A 6,278-nucleotide genomic window follows, 5' to 3' on the forward strand; every position below is an offset into this window, starting at 1 on the left:
CAATCCCACCAACAATGGAGGAGTTTTCCTGTTTCTCCACATCCTCGCCAGCATCTGCTGTCACCTGAATTTTTGATCTTAGCCATTCTGACTGGAGTGAAGTGGAATCTCAGGGTTGTTTTGATTTGCATTTCCCTGATGATTAACCATGTGATCTATTCCCCTGGAAAAGGTACTAAAATCTAAGAATGATTACATTGGATTTCTATGACATGAGACTAAGTTACAATATAGGTATACAAAGTATGGATACTGTATAAATACATGTGATGTCATTTGCTGTCTACTACACACACACACACACACACACACTCAGGAGATACATGGACAGTATATAGAAATACAGGTTATAAAGATCTAAAGTTACAGAAACAGACTAATCCACAATTGGTAAGGAAAATAGAATGATGATAGAGCCATGTTGTCCAGTGAATCACAGGTTTGATGTATAATCAATTACTTTTTTATTCAGATAAATGGAGTAAACATCCACTATGCTCTTAAGATGAAAACATTCTTCACTTATATCTTTCTTCAAGAATGTCCTTTATTTCCAAGCTGAACTTGGAGCTCTAGCCAATATCTTTCTTCTTCTTTTCTATACTTTCATAATCCTTGGTTACAGACATAAACCCAGAGACCTGATCTCCTGTCAACTGACCTTAATTCACATCATAATGTTACTCACTGCAGGGGACATTTGCATCACAGACATAGTTGAGACACTGAATATTAAGAATTCAAATGTAAGGCAATACTTTTCATAAGCAGGGTGATGAGAGGCCTCTCTATCTGCACCACCTGCCCAATGGGTATGGTCCAGGCTGTTCCAGTCATTCCCAGGACCTCACTGTTGGCAAAATTTAAACATAGATTGAAAATGTGCATGATCTATGTGTTCTATATTTGATCTTTCAATTTGTTCAATATTAACCAGATTTCTTCTGTTGATGGTTTTACCAATGTAAGTGAAACCAACCACATGCACTAAATCCTGCTCACTCTTCTCCATAACCTACATCATCAGTGGATTGATTTTAAAAGTGTCACTCTCCAGAGATGTTTTTCATATAGGAATCACACTGACCATGAGCACATACATGGTGATTATCTTGTTTAGACAACAGAGGCAATACAGGCATCTTCATAGCATCAGCCACCTGAGAGCTTCCCTTTAAAAAAAGAGACACCCAAACCATCTTGCTGTTGGTGGTTTACTTTGTGGCCCTTTACTAGGTGGACTTTACTGTCTCACCTACCTCAGAACTGTTATGGATGTAAGACCCTGTCATCCAGACTATTCAGAAGTTTGTGGTGAATGCCTATCCCACAATTACTCTTTTGGTACAAATCAGTTCTGATAAGAGAATAATCAATGTGCTAACAGACTTGCAGACTTAGTGCAACTAAATTTTTTATTATTATTTATTTATTTATTTACATTTCAAATGTCATCCCCTTCCTGGTATCCCCTCCATAAACTCCCTACCCCATCCCACTCCTTTTTGCCTCTAAGAGGTTGCTTCCCCACCTGCCACCCATTCTTGCTTCACCCCTCTAGCATCTACCTTCATTGGACAACAAGCCTCCACAGGATCAAGCACCTCACCTCCCACTGATACCATATAAGGCAGTATATAGCAGGAGTCATGGAACCACCCATGAATACACTGTGGTTAAGGGTTTAGTCCCTCAAAGCTCTGAGAAATCTGGTTAGTTGATATTGTTGTTCTTTCTAAGGGATTGCACTCCCCTTCAGCTCTTTCTTTCCTTCCACTAACTTTTGCATTGGGGTCCCCAATTTTAATCAGATGGGTAGCTGTATCTTCATCTGTCTTAGTCAGGTGCTGGCAGAAACTCTCATAGGACAGCTGTACCATGCCTTTTTTCTGTAAGTACTTGTTGGCATCAGCAATATTTCCATGGTTTGGTGCCTATAGATGGTGTGAATCTCACTGTGGGGTCTCTAACTGGCTGTTCCTTCAGTAGCTGTTCCATGGTTTTATCCTTGTGTTTCCATTATGCAGGAAAATTTCTGAGTTAAAATTTTTGAGATGAGTGGGTGGCCCTATCCCTCAATTGCAGGCATGGTATCTAATAGAGGTATTCTTTCTATTTCTTTCAGATTCTATGTCTTCTCTGTCGGATATCAGATCACCATGGACTAAGGCTGGTCTTCAATAACAAGAAAAACAACAGAAAACACATATCCATAGAAACTGAACAACTCTCTCTACTCAATGATAACTTGGCCAGGGAAGAAATTAAAAAAAAAAAAAAAGAGGCATTCAATGAAAATTAAGACACAGCATAACAAAACTCATGGGACATAATAAAAGCAGTGTTAAGAGGAAAATTCATAGCAATAAGTGCCATGGTAAAGAAATTGAAGACATCCTACACTAGCAACTTAACAGCACACTTGAGAACTCTAAAACAAAAAGAATCAAACACATGCAAGAGGAGAAAAGGTCAGGAAATAGTCAAACTCAGAGCTGAAGTCCACCAATTAGAAAGAAAGAGAAAAATAAAAAGAATTTGTTTGTTTGTTGTTTTGATTTCGAGAAAATCAACAAGATAGACAAACACCTAGCCAAACTAACTTAAGGGCTCACAGAGTCAGTATCCAAGTCAACAAAATCAGAAATGAAAATGGAGACATAACAGAAACTGAGAAAATTTAAAAAATCATCAGCTCCTACTATAAAAGGCTATACTCAAAACTGGAAAATCTAGATGAAATGGATGATTTTCTAGACAGATACCATGTACCAAAGTTAAATCAAGAGCAGGTAAACTATCTAAACAGGCCCCTATCCACTAAGGAAATGGAAATTATTAAACATCTCCCAACCACAGAAAGCCCAGGGCCAGATGGCTTTAGTGCAGAATTCTACCAGACCTTCAAAGAAGAGCTAATATTAATATTTCTTAAACTATTCCATAAAAAGAAACAGAAGGAACACTACCTAATTCATTTTACGAAGCCACAATTACTCTGATACCTAAATCACCCAAGGACGCAACAAAAAAGAACTTCAGACCAATTTCACTTGTGAATATCAATGCAAAAATACTCAATGAAATTCTCACAAACCTAATCCAAGAACACACCAAAACCATTATTCATCATGATAAAGTAAGTTTTATCAGGGATGCAGGGTTGTTTCAATGTACAAAATTCCATTAATGTAAGCCACTATATAACCAAACTCAAAAAAAAAATCACATGATCATGTCATTAGATGCTGAAAAAGCATCAGATAAAATACAACACCCTTTTATGTAAAAAGTATTGGAGAGATTGGGAATTCAAGACCAATGAATAAACATAATAAAAGCAATATACAGCAAACCAACAGCCAATATCAAATTAAATGGAGAGATACTTGAAGCAATTCCACTAAAATAAGGGACAAGACAAAGATGCCCACTCTTCCATATTTATTCAATATAGTACTGGAATTTCTAGCTAGAGTAATAAGACAACAAAATGAGATCAAGGGAGATACAAATTGGCAAAGAAGAACTGACGGTATCACTATTTGCAGATGATATGATGGTATACATAAGCAACCCCAAATTTCTATCAGAGAAATTCTATAGATGATGAGCAAGTTCAACCTAGGGGTGAGATAAAAAATTAACTCAAATAAGTCAGTTGTTTTCCTTCATACAAATGATAAATGGGATGAGAAAAAAGTAGGGAAACAACGCCCTTCACAATAGTCATAAATAATATAAAATGTCTTTGGGTAACTCTAACCAAACAAGTAAAATATCTGTATGACAATAACTTCAAGTCTCTCAAGAAAGAAATTGAAGAAGATCTCAGAAAATGGAGAGATCTCCCATGCTCACGGATTGGTAGAATAAACATAGTAAAAATGGCCATCCTACCTAAAACAGTATACAGATTCAACACAATCACCATCAAAACCCCAATGCAATTTTTCAAATACATGGAAAGAGCAATTCTCAAATTCATCTGGAAAAACAGAGAACCTAGGACAGGGAAAACAATTCTTATCAATAAAATATCTGGGGGACTCACCATCCCTGACCTCAAACTATAGTACAGAGCAATAGTGATAAAAAACAGCATTGTATTGGTACAGATACAGACAGTTTGATCAATGTTATAGAATTGAAAACACGAAACTAATGCCACATACTTATGGACACGTCTTTGGCAAAAAAAAGTCAAAAAATATAACAATGGAGATAGAAAGCATCTTCAACAAATGGTACTCATGTAACTGGCAGTTTGTATGCAGAAAAATGAAAATAGATCCATATTTGTCACCTTACACAAAGTTCAAGTCCAAGTCGATCAAGGACCTCAACATAAAACAAGATACACTGACTTTAATAGAAGAGAAAAATGGGAAAGCACCTCGAACTCATTGGCACTGGGGGAAATTTCCTAAAGAGAACTCCAATGGCTCAGGCTCTAAGATAAAGAATCAATAAATGGGACCTCATGAAACAGGAGAGCTTCTATGAGGCAAATGACATAGCCAATAGGACAAACTTGCAACCTACAAATTGGGGAAAAAAATTCTTCACTAACCCCACATTTGATAGAGGGCTAATATCCAAAATATATAAACAACTCAATAAACTAACCATCAAAAAAAAAACAAAAAAACAAAAAAACAAATCCAAAACCAACCAACCAACCAACCAAGCATCTAAATTAAACAAATGGGGTATAGAACTAAACAAAGAATTCAAGATAGAAGAATCTCAAAGGGCTGAGAAGCACTTAAAGAAATATTCAAAGTCCTTAATGATCAGTGAAATACAAATTAAAATGACCCTGGGATTACATATTACACCAATCAGAATGGTTAAGATCAAAAACTCAGGTGACAGCAGATGCTGGTGAGGATGTGGAGAAAGAGGAACACTCCTCCGTTGTTGGTGGGATTGCAAGCTGCTACAACCACTCTGGAAATCAATCTGGAGATTCCTCAAAAAAATTGGAAATAGATCTACCTGAAGACCCAGATCTACCACTCTTGGACATATAACCAAAAGATGCCCCACCATGCCACAGGGGCATGTGTTCCACTATGTTTATAGCTGCCTTATTTGTGATAGCCAGAACCTGAAAAAAATCCAGATGCCCCACAATGGAAGAATGGATACAGAAAATGTGGTTCATTTACCCAATGAAAAACTATTTATCTATTAACAACAAAGACATCATGAGATTTATAGGCAAATGGATGGAACTAGAAAATATCATCCTAAGTGACATAACTCGGACCCAAAAGGACATGCATGGTTTGTAATCGCTAATAAATAAAAATTAATAAAAAAGAAAAAAAGTATAGAACACCCAGGACATAATCCACAGAACTACTCAAGAAAGAGAAAAATAAGAAGCTGAAGGACTCAAGGAAGGATGCCTCAATCCCACTTGGGAGGGAGAAGAAAGCAGTAATGAGGGCAGAGGGAGGGAGGCACCTTGGTGGGAGAGAGGACAAGGAGGGGAATGGGGGAACATGGTCATGTATTAGAGGAGGCAGGTGGAAACAGGACTGAAGCTATATGGGCCAGCAGAAAGAGCGGAAATAGGCAACCTGGAGAGTTAGGAGGTGGGCGAAGCCTCCAGAATGTACCAGAAACATGGGAGGTGAGAAACTCTCAGGGATCAATGGGAGGGATCTTGGATGAAGAGCTCTACAGTGGTGAGAGGGAACTTATACAGTCCATCTTCACTGGAGGGACAGGACATCCAGTGAAGGAATGGAGTTGTAATCCTACAGTCAAAAGCTCTGATCCAGAATTATTCCTGTCTGAAGAAAGGGCAGGGACAAAAATGAAGAACAGCATGGGAGAAAGGAGGTTCAGCGATAGGCCCAAATTAGGATCCAGCTCACTGGGAGGTCCAGGGCCCTGACACTGTTACTAATGCTGTGGTGTGATTGCAGACAGGAGCCTAGTATGGCTGCCCTCTGAGAGGCCCAGCAAGCAGTTGAAAGAGTCAGATGCAGATACTTTGACCCAACCAATAGTCAGAAACTGGAGACCCCTGGGGTTGAATTGGGCAAAAGCTGTAAGAAGCTGAGGAGGGTAGCCCCATGGGAAGATCAGCAGTCTCAACTGACCTGGACCCCCAAGATCTCCCAGACATTAAGTCACCAACCAGCAAGCATACACCAGCTGATATGAGGTCTCTGACACATATATACAGCAGAGGAATGCCTGGTCTGGCGTAGGTGAGAGAAAATGCATCTAGCTCTTGGAGAGACTAAAGGTCCCAAGGA

The 6,278-nt window shown here is 38.6% G+C and overlaps 1 pseudogene; it reads left to right on the forward strand.

The window, feature by feature from the left end:
- The first annotated feature begins 530 nt into the window (after window positions 1-530).
- Window positions 531-1,401, forward strand: LOC110289126 (annotated as a pseudogene).
- Window positions 1,402-6,278: the final 4,877 nt, after the last annotated feature.

The sequence above is a fragment of the Mus caroli genome, unplaced genomic scaffold, assembly GCF_900094665.2.
Source record: "Mus caroli unplaced genomic scaffold, CAROLI_EIJ_v1.1 scaffold_11502_1, whole genome shotgun sequence".
Classification (NCBI taxonomy): domain Eukaryota; kingdom Metazoa; phylum Chordata; class Mammalia; order Rodentia; family Muridae; genus Mus; species Mus caroli.